The sequence below is a fragment of the Tursiops truncatus genome, chromosome 1 (genome assembly GCF_011762595.2).
Source record: "Tursiops truncatus isolate mTurTru1 chromosome 1, mTurTru1.mat.Y, whole genome shotgun sequence".
Classification (NCBI taxonomy): Eukaryota; Metazoa; Chordata; class Mammalia; order Artiodactyla; family Delphinidae; genus Tursiops; species Tursiops truncatus.
Genome location: NC_047034.1, coordinates 103,088,301 through 103,104,430, shown reverse-complemented (window position 1 = coordinate 103,104,430; position 16,130 = coordinate 103,088,301). Strand labels below are relative to the sequence as shown.

The 16,130-nt window shown below is 39.3% G+C and overlaps 1 non-coding gene and 1 pseudogene across 1 annotated transcript; one reads left to right on the top strand and one right to left on the bottom strand.

Annotated features, from left to right (window-relative positions):
• Positions 1 to 4,513: 4,513 nt before the first annotated feature.
• Positions 4,514 to 4,620, bottom strand: LOC117309708 (U6 spliceosomal RNA). The gene has a single exon (XR_004524025.1). It is a non-coding gene; the product is annotated as a U6 spliceosomal RNA (small nuclear RNA).
• Positions 4,621 to 15,299: 10,679 nt separating this feature from the next.
• On the top strand, positions 15,300 to 15,854 carry LOC141278133 (DNA damage-regulated autophagy modulator protein 1 pseudogene; annotated as a pseudogene).
• The last annotated feature ends 276 nt before the right edge of the window (positions 15,855 to 16,130 follow it).

Sequence of the window (16,130 nt, the reverse complement as noted above, 5' to 3'; positions counted from 1 at the left end):
AGAAAAATCATCTCCATAGATACCAAAATTTAACTTGAAACAATTATGCCAAAAAGTACTATAAGAAAAGGTGAGATTATTTACAATTGCCAAGATATGGAAGTAATCTAATTGTCCATCAGCAGATGAATGGATAAAGAAAATGCAGTGTGTATATATATATATAAATACACACACACACACACACACACACACACACACACACACACAGAGTGGAATATTATTCAGCCATAAAAAAGAATGAAACTTTGCCATTTGCAACAACATGGATGGACTTGGAGGGCATTATACTAAGTGAAATAAGTCAAACAGAGAAAGACAAATACTGTATGTTATCACTTATTTGTGGAATCTAAAAAATACAACAAACTAGTGAACATAAAAAAGAAGCAGACTCACAGATATAGAAAACAAACTAGTGGGGGAGGGGCCAGATAGGGGGAAAGGATTAAGAGGTACAAACTATTATGTATAAAATAAGCTACAAAGATATATTGTACAACACAGGGAATATAGCCAATATTCTATAATAACTATAAATGGAGTATAACATTTAAACATTGTGAATCAGTATTTTGTACACCTGTAACTTATATAATATTGTACATCAACTATACTTCAATAAAAAGAAAAAAGATAAAAAAGGAAAACGTGTGATACTTTAATATAATCCTGCAGTAAGAAAGCACATGAGGGCTTCCCCGGTGGCGCAGTGGTTGAGAGTCCACCTGCCGATGCCGGGGACGTGGGTTCGTGCCCCGGTCTGGGAAGATCCCACATGCCGCGGAGTGGCTGGGCCCGTGAGCCATGGCCGCTGAGCCTGCGAGTCCGGAGCCTGTGCTCCGCAACGGGAGAGGCCACAATAGTGAGAGGCCCACGTACCCCCAAAAAAACAAAAAAAGAAAGCACATGAAACCCAGAAAAAACACATGGAACTCCAAAACATAAAATATAAGATTGTTAATTTGGTTATTTAAATTTTAGAATGAATATATGCCCCAGATATCATAAACAGAATGAAGAGGCAAAAGATAAACTGGGGGGAATTTTTTTTCTTTTTAACAAAAACTAAAATGCAAATGGCTGGTAAACAATCAAAAGATGTCTAACCAGACTCAAAGAAGCATAGAAAAAGAACCATAAAAGAGTTTTTGAAAATATGAATACATTTAATAAGTAATAAATTTGATAAGTGAGACTGTTATAAGTAAATAAATGACTATCCACTAAACATTTTAATTACTTAGGAACTATGAATGAAAACTAATTAGATGCTTTGCCAACATAAAAAATTATTGGAGTTAATTAGATTCAACTAAGCAATTGAAATATATTAAGGGAGAGATACAATTCCAAGTATTATTATACTATACAAGTTTAAATTATTGGTCAAGTCAGTTACCTTGCTTGGAATTCAATTTCACTTCTAATTTTGAAAATCAACCTAAAATTCTGGGCAGGTTACATTAAAATCAATCCAAGAACAGTGTGTGGGTTGACTGTACTTTTCATAGTCAATGAAATAAGAAAATCTAAAAACTACTGAGGAAATGAAATCATTTTGAGCTGTCATGTGCATCACAAATGCCTGAGTCAGTTTATATTATCTCACAGATTTATTTATAGCATGTCAGTGTCAAACAGCTATTACTGCCATCACAAATCCTTATTTGCTGCTTTTTCATTTTTAAATTTTTTTAGAAGCAGGAAATAAGTCATCTTATAAGATCATTGTTTAATTCATTCATTAAAATGATCTTACTAATCATTTTAAAATTTATTTGAACATAATGTTGACCTGACATCTTAGAAACAACAATTCAGTCAGGAGACTCTAAAGTTAGTAATACTGGCCTTCCTGGTGGCACAGTGGTTGAGAATCTGCCTGCCAATGCAGGGGACACGGGTTCGAGCCCTGGTCTGGGAGGATCCCACATGCCGCGGAGCAACTAGGCCTGTGAGCCACAACTACTGAGCCTGCGCGTCTGGAGCCTGTGCTCCGCAGCAAGACAGGCCGCGATAGTGAGAGGCCCGTGCACCGCAATGAAGAGTGGCCCCCGCTTGCCGCAACTAGAGAAAGCCCTCGCACTGAAACGAAGACCCAACACAGCCAAAAAGAAATTAATTAATTAATTAATTTTTAAAAAGCAAGTTAAAAAAAATAAAGTTAGTAATACTACTACTAAATGAAGAAAAATATTACATAGGTAAGAATTCTTAGGGGAAAAATATTGAGTTTTCTCAAGCACTTGTTTTGGAAAGATATGACTGGTTACCTGACTCATCCGTGGGAATGATGCTTCATTTGTGTATGAAAATAATCTAATCTTCATGTTTCAGTTCCCTTTATTTTAGTCACCAATAATATGATAGTATATTTATTAATTTTGATTGACTGTTTACCCTAAGTGAAAAGTTGAAGTATATATAGTTTCTTTCTTTAAGTAATTTGTATTCTAGAAACTTTATAATAAGAAAAAAGTAAGAGCAAATTAGGAATCATTTACAAGAAAGACAACAATGATTTATATTCTTAATATATAAATACCTCATATATCAATCAGAAGAATGCTAACAGCCCAGTAGAAACCTAGGCAAAAAGTAAAAACAAAATTAACAAAATAAATAGAAATGGTCAATAAAAATACAGTGAATGATATAATGTTTTATATACTAGTTAGTAAAGAGGTAAAAAACAAAATATGGTCATTATTTAATTGTAAAGATAAAATCATGAAACCTAATGTCTAGAGTACAGTGAGACTGGCACTGCATTCATATATGTTAGTGTAAGTATAAATCAGTGCAAACTTACTGGAAAGCATTTTGGCAATAGGAATAAGGGTCTTAAAAATCTTCATAATTGTTGAATCAGTAATCTCACTTTTAGAAAAGTAATGAATAATCAGAAATGGTTAAAAATAAGCACATGTATATAATATTTTAATGTCCTAAAACATAGTAATGAATAAGTTATTTTGATATGTTGGGATATTAAGCTATTTTATTAAATATCATGTTTGATAAGAATATTTGGGGACGTCCCTGGTGGTGATATGTTGGGATATTAAGCTATTTTATTAAATATCATGTTTGATAAGAATATTTGGGGACGTCCCTGGTGGTGCAGTGATTAAGAATCTGCCTGCCAATGCAGGAGACACGGGTTTGAGCCCTCGTCCAGGAAGATCCCACATGCCGCGGAGCAACTAAGCCCGTGCGCCACAACTACTGAGCCTGTGCTCTAGAGCCCACGAGCCACAACTACTGAGCCTGCAAGCCACAACTACTGAAGCTGGAGTGCCTAGAGCCCGTGCTCTGCAACAAGAGAAACCACCACAATGAGAAGCCCATGCACCACAACGAAGAGTAGACCCCGCTCACTAGAGAAAGCCCACGTGCAGCAACAAAGACCCAACACAGCCAAAAATAATTAAATAAAATAAATAAGTGTATTAAAAGAAAAAGAATCCGCCTGCCAATCCAGGGAACATGTATTCGAGCCCTGGTCTGGGAAGATCCCACATGCCACGGAGCAACTAAGCCCGAGCGCCCCAACTACTGAGCCTGTGCTCTGGAGCCCACAAGCCACAACTACTGAGCCCACGCACCTAGAGCCTGTGCTCCGCAACAGGAGAAGCCACCGTAATGAGAAGCCTGCACACTGCAACGAAGAGTAGCCCCACTCACGACAACTGGAGAAAGCCCATGTGCAGCAATGAAGACCCAACGCAGCCAAAAATAAATAAATATTTTTTAATTAACTAAAAAAAAAAAAAATTGATGATTTGGGGTATGCTCACAATAAAATGAAGGAGTTAGATGTTAATATGTATGTATATGTAATATATTAATGATAAACACTTTAGTCTTATGTGTCAATCTGGGTGGGCTCTGGTACCCAGTTATGTAATCAAACATGAATCTAGATGTTGCTGTGAAGGTATTTTGTAGGTGTATATAACCTCTACAACCACTTGACATTAAGTAGAGATTATCCTTGATAATGTGAGTGGACCTCATCCAATCAGTTTAAGGCCTTAAGAGCACAAACTGAGGCTCCCTGAAGAATAAATTCTGCCTCAAGATTGAAACATCAATTTCTGCCTGAATTCCAGCCTGCCCTACAAATTTCAGACTTGCCAGCCCCCATAATCCTGTGGACCAATTCCTTAAAATAAATCTCTTAATATATATGTCCTATTGGTTCTGTTTCTCTGGACATCCTGACTGGTATAACTGCTAATATCCCACCCTAAATTCTGGTCTTCTCCTTTTCCTTCTCAACAGAATCCTAAGTTTTATAGCAGGGTACTTGGCTACTCAGAATGAAAACTACATTTCCCTGCCCTTCTTGCAGTTAGCTGTAACGATGTGACTAGGTTCTGACCAATGAGGTATAAATAAAAGTGTTGAGTGATACTTCCTGAAAGTTTCTCTATAGAGGATGGTGATTTCTTCTCTTCTTTCCTATATCAAGCTGTCTGAAGCACAAATGTGTTCTTTTTTTTTTTTTAATATGGAACGCTTCACGAATTTGCATGTCATCCTTGCACAGAGGCCATGCTAATCTTCTCTGTATCACTGCAATTTTAGTATATGTGCTGCTGAAGTGAGCATGCGCAAATGTGTTCTATCAGCCCTCTTTTGTACCATGAGGATGAGGGCCACACCCTAGAGATGGCAGAGTGGTAACCTATGTACCTGAATACCTCATGAAACCACTATACCAACCCTGGACTACCTATCTTAGGATTGCTATTACATAAGGGAAGAGAACTTTGTATGTTAAACTTAGTATTTCAGACTATTGTTGATTTGGATTTTCTCTTACTTGCAGCCAAACACAAACTTAATTGGTGCACGACATATGAATACATTACTGAAAAGAAATACCTAACACATTGGTAGTAGTTAGCTCTGGATTTTGGAATTTGTTGTTGATGTTATATTTACTATTCTTTCTGTTTTTTATATTAAATATATATATTAATTACTCATATAATAAATTTTTAATAAAAATACTGAAAATAATAGGAATTATTTTTCCTAACAATTTTTGTAATGATTGTAGACATTGTAAGTGAAACATAAAAGATGGGTCTCATTGTGTCTTTAAAAGATAGATGATAGCCTTTAATATGATCATTAAAATGCTTTTGAACACGAAGCAAGTCAAATGAGTTTAAAAGCATAGAATTAGGAAAAGGACCCATTCATTTCCATTATTTTCATCAGAGTTATGCATACAGTTTAAACAGTGAAATAGTTCTGCAAGCTTTAGTAAAAAACAAACATCAGTCCCCTGCCTGGCTCCACCTACCCCAATCCCACTTCCTACAGCAACCACTTTCAAGTCTCTAAGCTATTTCTTGTTTGCTTCTATTTCCCTAAATAACATGAACTCCCTGTGACATAATCTGTCACACATTAACTTTTCAGTTTTAGATATTATCTATTGTCATCTCACTCTGAAAAATGAGAATTTGATTCTCATTTACCCACACCCATTACCCAACATAGATGTATAATAATTTTAGTTGTATCAGAATTTAGAGTTTACATTATTATAATCATGAAAAAACTACTTACTGCTAAGTAAGTTAGTAACATGATTACTTTTCCTTCCATTCAGTTTTTCTTCCCTCTGAAGTTATAACTGTAGTTTTTTTAATTGAAGTATCATTGATTTACAATATTGTATTAATTTCAGATGTACAACAGTGATCCAATATTTTTATAGATTACACTCCATTTAAAGTTATTATAAAATATTGGCTATATTCCCTATGTTGTACAATATATCCTTGTAGCTTATGTATTTTATACATAGTATTTCATACCTCTTAATCCCCTACCCCTATCTTGTCCCTCCCCCCTTACCTCTCCCCACTGGTAACCGCTAGTTTGTTCTCTACATGAGTCTGTTTCAGTTTTGTTATATTCATTCGTTTCACTTTTTAGATTCCACATATAAGTGATAACATACGCTATCTGTCTTTCCCTGTCTGATTTATTTCAGTAAGCATAATACCCTCTGGGGTATTATGGGTCCATCCATGTTGTTGCAAAAGGCAACATTTCGTTCTTTTCTTATGGCTGAGTAATATTCCATTGTATGTATACACCACATCTTCTTTACCCATTCATCTGATGATGGACACTTAGGTTGCTTCTATGTCTTGGCTATTGTAAATAATGCTGCTATGAATATAGGGGTGCATATATTTTTTCTAATTAGTGTTTTTGTTTTCTTCAGATAAATACCCAGAAGTAGAATTGTTGTATCATATGGTAGTTCTTTTTTCAGTTTTTTGAGGAATCTCCATACTGTTTTCCACAGTGGCTACACCAATTTACATTCCCACCAACAGTGCACAAGGATTCACTTTTCTCTACATCCTCACCAACACTTGTCATTTGTTGTCTCTTTGATAACAGCCATTCTGACAGGTGTGAGATGATCTCATTGCAGTTTGAATTTTCATTTCTCTAATGGTTAGTGATGTTGAGCATCTTTTCATGTGCCTGTTGCCCATCTGTATGTCTTCTTTGGGAAAATGTCTATTCAGATACTCTGACCATAATTTTACTTCCAAATTTTGAATATATTGTTTCCAGTGTTGCTGTTGTTAAGAAGTCTGATGCTGGGCTTCCCTGGTGGCGCAGTGGTTGAGAGTCCACCTGCTGATGCAGGGGACACGGGTTCGTGCCCCAGTCTGGGAAGATCCCACATGCCGTGGAGCGGCTGGGCCCATGAGCCATGGCCGCTGAGCCTGCGCGTCCAGAGCCTATGCTCTGCAACGGGAGAGGTCACAACAGTGAGAGGCCCACATACAGCAAAAAAAAAAAAAAAAAAAGAAGTCTGATGCTATTCTGATTCTTTATAAGTAGTCTGGAGAATTTTAGGATTCTCTCTTTGTCCTCAGAGTTGTAAAATGGTATGAAGCTGTGCTCAATGTGGGTGTATTTTCATCCATTGTCCTAAGCATTTGGCAGGCCTTTTCAGTTTGGAAACTCACATCCCTCAGTTCTAGAAAAATTCCCTAAATTAGCTAACAATTTCTTCCTCCCTCTAGTTTCTCTGTTTGTATTTTTAGAACTCCTATTATTTAGACATGAGACCATTAATACCTTTTCCTTCATACTAATCTCTTTGTCTTTGTTCTTTACTTCTTGAGGTATTTCCTCAATTTTATCTCCCAATCTTTCCATTCAGCTTTCCATTTTTCATTATTGCTATTATATTTTCTATTTTGTTCTTTGAAATTTCTCTTCTTAATAGTATTTTGTTCTTGTTCCTTTGATGCAATGTCTCCCCCTATTGATCTGAGGATATAATTTTAAGTTTTACTCTCTGAACAGAGAATTTCTCCAAATTTGCTTTTTTTCTATGTGTTTGTTTTAGTCTCTATTTTTTACATTAGCGGAATTTGTGGGCTGTTTGCTTATACTTTAGGGACTCAAAAGCTTTTTTGAAAACTCTGTGTGAGTGAGTGGGACTTGCTGCTGACAGTGGGCCTCTCTGCAGGGTCAGCTGATGGGGCTCAATTTTTGTAAAACACCAGTGTCAGTATCTTGAGGTCTTTTCACCTGACCTGGTTCAGTGCTTCATAGAGCAATCTTCCTATTGCTTGCCTGGAGGAAATGACCTGGATACAAATATTCTAGGCTGTGACTGTGGAAAGATGGTTGAGGGTCTCACTTTCCATGTGTAACTAACTGTTCTCTTATCCTCCTATTTTCAGCAAACTCCACTTCCAACTGCACTTGCAGTCCCCCAGTCAGAGACCCTCATGTTTCCCTCTTCAGAGAAAGAACGTCCAGTTCTGCTGAGGTGAGAGACATGGAATCACCTGGCCATGAGGAGGGCATCTTGGGTTCTGAGTGCTTCTTAAACAGACTTTCGACAATTCTTCTAAATTTTAGTCACACCTCTGGTACACCAGAACCTCTGGAACAAATTCCTAAGCCTCTGGGAGTTCTGAGTTACTTTTTGACTTTCCCCATTGCTGGCTTAGGCTTTAGCTTTCTTGGATTTATTAGGTTAGTTATCACTCCTTTTGCTTAGAGCTTCCCAAATGTGGTTACCATCTCCTCTACCATTCTGTTTTGTCTTTGCTAATGTACATTTTTATTTCTATTTAAATATCTTCAACATCATTTATAAGATTTACATTTATTCATTTTGTCATTTTGTTTTATATTTTTATGGTTTGCGCTTCTTTCTTGTTTTTTATCTTTTTTCTCTATAAATCAGATTTTATTTACTTTTCTCTAGTTTTTGAAAAGTCAGTATTCCATTTTTAATTCTCCAAACAGTTAACCCTATTTTCCCTAAAACATTCTTTAACTTATATTTCTCAAATCCACAAGAATCAAATGTGTAATTCTATCTTTTGAGTTTCCCCTATTTAAGATAAGGAATTAGCATACCTCTCCATCACTCGCCTCTGTTATGTCCTTTCTTACTTCTTTCTCTGTTATTGAGATATTTTGAATGTTTGGATCCAGATTATCATTCATAATTTTTACATAACTTCTCTAGAGTAATTATGACTGTTTTAACCCGGCTCCCCACAAAACAGAGCCTAAGGCAAAGCTTGTGGAACTAATGCTTTGTTGGAGGGTTCAGTCCCAGGGGAGCAACAGTGAGGGGGAAAAAGTAAAACAATGAAGGAAGTAAACAGAAGGTGGCAAGTTGTGCTCGGCTTCATGAGAAACAGCTGGTTTCTTGGTCACACAGGACATCTTTGGAGAAGCCAAGGGAAGTTCTGGATTTTGGAACAATTGGGAGGAAGAAGAGTGAACAACTTATGTGCTCAGTCCTATCTCTTTCCTCCCACTGCTCAAAATATGCTCAATAGGAGTTAACTACCCCACACTTCTAGTTTGTGACATGGGCCCCTACTGGCAGCTACTGGAGGATCCAGAGCCTATGTGGATTCCATTGAGCCATACAGCTCCCACTGTAACATGTATGACAGAGGCCATGCCAAAGCTGGCCATTAATACCTGCCTGGGAAGGCTGAGCCAGCTGGTGGTGTCAGAAGACAAAATGTAGTTGGAGCAATCAAGACTTATTATTGAAGGAAAGGCAAGAGCCTTTGACAAGGTTGCTTGGGCTGGGAAGCAGAGCAAGTGCTGAGCCATAGGGGTCAAGAAATGGAAAGGATCTGAAGACTTGCATAAATGAGTGCATTACACTTGTGTTTATCTTCTGTGGCCATATTTATAGTTCTTTAGATTTATGTCTTCATTTAACTCGTTTAGTGCTTATTGCCAGTCCTTCTTATCTCTCAGTTGACAGAAAAATAGCTTGTAGTAATTATCTCCTGTAATTTGGTGTGGCAACAGAGAAGTGCAAGGCTAACATGATTTTTTCTTCTTTCTAGGCAACATCTTTTATTTCCTTCATGGATGTCTGGACTACTACTTCTATAGCGCTGTAATTTAAAAACAGTGTCAGGGGGCTTCCCTGGTGGCGCAGTGGTTAAGAATCCGCCTGCCAATGCAGGGGACACGGGTTTGAGCCCTGGGCCAGGAAGATCCCGCATGCCGTGGAGCAACTAAGCCCGTGTGCCACAACTGCTGAACCTGTGCTCTGGAGCCCCCGAGGCACAACGACTGAAGCCTGTGGGCCTAGAGCCCGTGCTCCACAACAAGAGAAGCCACCGCAGTGAGAAGCCTGTGTACCGAAGGAAGAGTGTCCCCCGCTCGATGCAACTAGAGAAAGCCTGCATGCAGCAAGGAAGACCCAACACAGCCAAAAATTAATAAATAAAATAAATAAATTTATTGAAAAAATAAAAACAGTGACAGGCCATGTCTAAATGTAGGTCTTTGTCATTTATTTTTGCCAAAAACATGGCTATTCCTTTCTGTCTGCATCTATGGACTTTTTTCTCATCAAGAAAGTGTTCTTCCCATCAAACATTTGATTTTTCTCCCATTTGTTTTGGTTTCCTCTTCATGAATACCTATTACCTTTTCTCGCCTTTAGCTGTATCACCTACCTCTGACCTTTCTTTATCCTGGAGTGTCTCAAATAAACCTCATTATGTATTCAATATTCCTCCAGAATCAAGTTTTTCTTCATTGCCAATGTGGATATTTTAATTCTGTGGTTGTATAATTTTTGTATCATTCCATTCCTCCTTTACTTCATTCGTAACATTCTATTGACTTTCCACTTCAGCCTGTTGTCTTACATCTTTCTTCTCATACTCTGGATGCATGTTTATAGAACATGCATGGCTTTTTGTACTCTAAGGATGCAAGTAGCCTCTTAAAGTTTTCTTTTGGATCATGCTTTTCCTTTGAGTCTTTATGATGCCATTTCCTTTCCCTTGCTCTGAAATATTCTGTCATAGGCTCCATGTCAACTTTTTCCTCTACTCATAAGTAAGAGTCCTTAGACTTAGTGTTTATCAGCAGACAAAATGTGTATATTTCCCTTGGTCCTATTCCCTACCCACTTGTATGTATGCCATTTCTTATTTCAATTTCCATGTCTACTAGGCATGCACCTACCATTGTTTGCTCTACTGGCTTTTCCTACCCCACTGTTTGATCATCCGTTACTCTGAAATGATGGAGCACATGAAAAACTACAATATCCTCAGTGTGCACTGCTCTTAGGTTCATCCTCTCTCTGCCCCTACCTACAATGCTGTACTAGATTGGGATATTTCTCAACATGTAGTCCACTATCTTTTTCCTGCCCAGCTGTTTTTTGGAGCTCATCTCTGTGGATGTAGAACAACAGGACAAGGCAATGGAGGTAAAGGGAGGAAGAGAGAAAGGTGATTAATACAATTCTGGCTGCCTCAAAAAGTGGTGCCTACCAGGTAAAGTGATAAGCACAAAATTTCTAGTTGGTGTAGGCCCTTGATCTGAGGCAGAGTGCAAAGAGATAGATACTATGTATCTTATATCCTTTTTCAGACAGTGTCTGAATTATATGATAAAACTTGACTAGGCCTTGAAAGGAAGCCTAGGTAGGAATTTCTTTATCCAGCTCAATATTAAATTTAGGGATTTTTGGAGGCCCTGAACCAAGATGGCAGAGTAGAAGGACATGCTCTCACTCCCTCTTGTGAGAACACCAGAATCACAACTAGCTGCTGGATAATCATCTACAGAAAGACACTGGAACTCACCAAAAAAGATACCCCACATCCAAAGACAAAGGAGAAGCCACAATGAGATGGTAGGAGGGGCACAATCACAATAAAATCAAATCCTATAACTGGTGGGTGGGTGACTCACAGACTGGAGAACACTTATACCACAGAAGTCCACCCATTGGAGTGAAGGTTCTGAGCCCCACGTCAGGCTTCCCAACCTGGGGGTCCGGCAACGGGAGGAGGAATTCCTAGAGAATCAGACTTTGAAGGCTAGTGGGATATGATTGCAGGACTTCAACAGGACTGGGGGAAACAGAGACTCCACTCTTGGAGGGCACACACAAAGTAGTGTGCACATCAGGACCCAGGGGAAGGAGCAGTGACCCCAGGGGAGACTGAACCAGAGCTACCTGCTAGTGTTGGAGGGTCTCCTGCAGAGGTGGGGGGTGGCTGTGGCTCACCACGGGGACTAGGACACCGGCAGCACAAGTTCTGGGGAGTACTTCTTGGCGTGAGCCATCCCAGAGTCTGCCATTAGCCCCACCAAAGAGCCCAGGTAGGTGCCAGTGTTGGGTTGCCTCAGGCCAAACAACCAAGAGGGAGGGAACCCAGCCCCAGCCATCAGCAGTCAAGTGGATTAAAGTTTTACTGAGCTCTGCTCACCAGAGAAACAGTCAGCTCTACCCACTACCAGTCCCTCCCATCAGGAAACTTGCACAAGCCTCTTACATAGCCTATCCACCAGAGGGCAGACAGCAGGAGCAAGGAGAACTACAATCCTGCAGCATGTGGAACAAAACCCACAGTCACAGAAAGATGGACAAGATGAAAAGGCAGAGGGCTATGTACCAGATGAAGGAACAAGATAAAACCCCAGAAAAACAACTAAATGAAATGGAGATAGGCAACCTTCCAGAAAAATAATTCAAAATAATGATAGTGAAGATGATCCAGGACCTCGGAAAAAGAATGGAGGCAAAGATTGAGAAGATGCAAGAAATGTTTCACAAAGACCTAGAAGAATTAAAGAACAAACAAACAGAGATGAACAATACAATAACTGAAATGAAAACCACACAAGAAGGAATCAATAGCAGAATAACTGAGGCAGAAGAACGGATAAGTGACCTGGAAGACAGAATGGTGGAATTCACTGCTGCGGAATAGAATAAAGAAAAAAGAATGAAAAGAAATGAAGACAGCCTAAGAGACCTCTGGGACAACATTAAATGCAACAACATTCACATTATAGGGGTCCCAGAATGAGAAGGGAGAGAGAAGGGCTAGAGAAAATATTTGAAGAGATTATAGCTGAAAAATTCCCTAACATGGGAAAGGAAATAGCCACCCAAGTCCAGGAAGCGCAGAGAGTCCCATATATGATAAACCCAAGGAGAAACACGCTGAGACACATATTAACCAAATTGGCAAAAATTAAAGACAAAGAAAAATTACTGAAAGCAGCAAGGGAAAAATGACAAATAACATACAAGGGAACTCCCATAAGGTTAACAGCTGATTTCCCAGCAGAAACTCTACAAGCCAGAGGGAGTATATCATGCCGATATACTTAAAGTGATGAAAGGGAAGAACCTACAACCAAGATTACTCTACCCGGCAAGGATCTCATTCAGATTCGATGGAGAAATCAAAAGCTTTACAGACAAGCAAAACCTAAGAGAATTCAGCACCACCAAACCAGCTCTACAACAAATGCTAAAGGAACTTCTCTAAGTGGGAAACACAAGAGAAGAAAAGGACCTACAAAAACAAACCCAAAACAATTAAGAAAATGGTCATAGGAACATACATATCGATAATTACCTTAAACATGAATGGATTAAATGCTCCAACCAAAAGACAAAGGCTTGTTGAATGGATACAAAAACAAGACCCATCTATATGCTATCTACAAGAGACCCACTTCAGACCTAGGGACACATACAGACTGAAAGTGAGGGGATGGAAAAAGATAGTCCATGCAAATGGAAATCAAAAGAAAGCTGGAGTAGCAATACTCATATCAGATAAAATAGACTTTAAAATAAAGAATGTTACAAGAGACAAGGAAGGACATTACATAATGATCAAGGGATCAATCCAAGAAGGAGATATAACAATTCTAAATATATATGCACCCAACATAGGAGCACCTCAACATATAAGGCAACTGCTAACAGCTATAAAAGACGAAATTGACAGTAACACAATAATAGTGGGGGACTTTAACACCTCACTTACACCAATGGACAGATCATCCAAAATGAAAATAAATAAGGAAACAGAAGCTTTAAATGATACAATAGACCAGATAGATTTAATTGATATTTATAGGACATTCCATCCAAAAACAGCAGATTACACTTTCTTCTCAAGTGCGCATGGAACATTCTCCAGGATAGATCACATCTTGGGTCACAAATCAAGCCTCAGTAAATTTAAGAAAAATGAAATCATATCAAGCATCTTTTCTGACAACAATTAGAGATTAGAAATGAATTACAGGGGAAAAAAACGTAAAAAACACAAACATATGGAGGCCAAACAATACATTACTAAATAACCAAGAGATCACTGAAGAAAGCAAAGAGGAAATGAAAAAATCCCTAGAGACAAATGACAATGAAAACACGATGATCCAAAACCTATGGGATGCAGCAAAAGCAGTTCTAAGAGGGAAGTTTATAGCTATACAAGCCTACCTCAAGAAACAATAAAAATCTCAAATAAACAATCTAACCTCACACCTAAAGGAACTAGAGAAAGAATAACAAAAAAAAACCCAAAGTTAGTGGAAGGAAAGAAATCATGAAGACCAGAGCAGAAATAAATGAAATAGAAACAAAGAAAACAATAGCAAAGATCAATAAAACTAAGAGCTGTTTCTTTGAGAAGATAAACAAAATTGATAAACCATTATCCAGACTCATCAAGAAAAAGAGGGAGAGGACTCAAATCAATAATGTTAGAAATGAAAAAGGAGAAGATACAACAGACACCACAGAAATACAAAGCATCCTAAGAGACTACTACAAGCAACTCTATGCCAATAAAATGGACAACCTGGAAGAAATGGATAAATTCTTAGAAAGGTATAACCTTCCAAGACTGAACCAGGAAGAAATAGAAAAGATGAACAGACCAATCACAAGTAATGAAATTGAAACTGTGATTAAAAATCTTCCAACAAACAAAAGTCCAGGACCAGATGGCTTCACAGGTGAATTCTATCAAACATTCAGACAAGAGCTAACACCCGTCCTTCTCAAACTCTTCCAAAAAATTGCAGAGGAAGGAACACTCCCAAACCCATTCTATGAGGCCACCATCACCCTGATACCAAAACCAGACAAAGATACTATGAAAAAAGAAAATGACAGACCAGTATCACTGATGAATATAGAAGCAAAAATCCTCAATAAAATACTAGCAAACAGAATCCAACAACAAAACATTAAAAGGATCATACACCATGATCAAGTGGGATTTATCCCAGGGATGCAAGGATTCTTCAATATATGCAAATCAATCAATGTGATACACCATATTAACAAAGTGAAGAAGAAAAACCATATGATCATCTCAATAGATGCAGAAAAAGCTTTTGACAAAATTCAACACCCATTTATGATAAAAACTCTGTGGGCATAGAGGGAACCTTCCTCAACATAATAAAGGCCATATATGACAAGCCCACAGCAAACATCATTCTCAATGGAGAAAAACTGAAAGCATTTCCTCTAAGATCAGGAACAAGACAAGGATGTCCACTCTCACCACTATTATTCAACATAGTTTTGGAAGTCCTAGCCACAGCAATCAGAGAAGAAAAAGAAAGAAAAGGAATACAAGTTGGAAAAGAAGAAGTAAAACTGTCACTGTTTGCAGATGACATGATACTATACATAGAGAATCCTAAAGATGCCAACAGAAAACTCCTAGAGCGAATCAATGAATTTGGTAAAGTTGCAGGATACAAAATTAATGCACAGAGCTCCGGGGCCAGGCCTGCCCCACTGTCGCGGAGCCTCTCACCCGGCCGCCCATGGCTGTGCACGCCGTGGCCGCCGCACCGCGGGTCAGCACGTGCACAGCCCCTGCCTCCCAGCAGCGCAGAGCAGCCCCCTGTTCCGGCCCCACAGAGCGCAGTGCCCTCCTGGTGGTGGTGCGATGCTGTGCTTCCTGAGGGGAATGGCCTTCATCCCCATCCTCCTGGTGACCTGGTTGTCCTCCACCTTCATCATCTCCTACGTGGTCGCCGTGCTCTCCGGGCACGTCAGCCCCTTCCTCCCCTACATCAGTGATACAGGAACAACACCTCCAGATAGTGGAATTTTTGGATTTATGATAAACTTCTCTGCATTTCTTGGTGCAGCCACGATGTACACAAGATATAAAATAGTAGAGAAGCAAAACCAAACCAGCTATTTCAGCACTCTTGTTTTTAACTTGGTGTCGTTAGTTCTAGGACTGGTGGGATGCATCAGAATGGGCATTGTAGCCAATTTCCAGGAGTTAGCTGTCCCCATGGTACACGATGGCGGTGCCTTTTTGGCATTTGTCTGCGGTGTTATGTACACACTCCTGCAATCCATCATCTCTTACAAATCATGTCCCCAGTGGAGCAGCCTTTCCACATGCCACATACGGATGGCCACCTCTGCCGTTTCCTCTGCAGCCGCCATCCCCAGAGCTATAGGGACTTCCCTGGTGGTGGAGTGGTGAAGGATCCACCTGCCAATTCAGGGGACATGGGTTTGAGCCCTGGTCCAGGAAGATCCCACATGCTGAGGAGCAACTAAGCCCATGCACCACAACTACTGAGCCTGTGCTCTAGAGCCCAGGAGCCACAACTACTGAGCCTGCGTGCCACAACTACCGAAGCCCACGTGCCTAGAGCCCATGTTCCACCACAAGAGAAGCCACCGCAATGAGAAGCCTGCGCACCGCAATAAAGAGTAGCTCCCGCTCGCTTCAACTAGACAAAGCCCGCACGCAGAA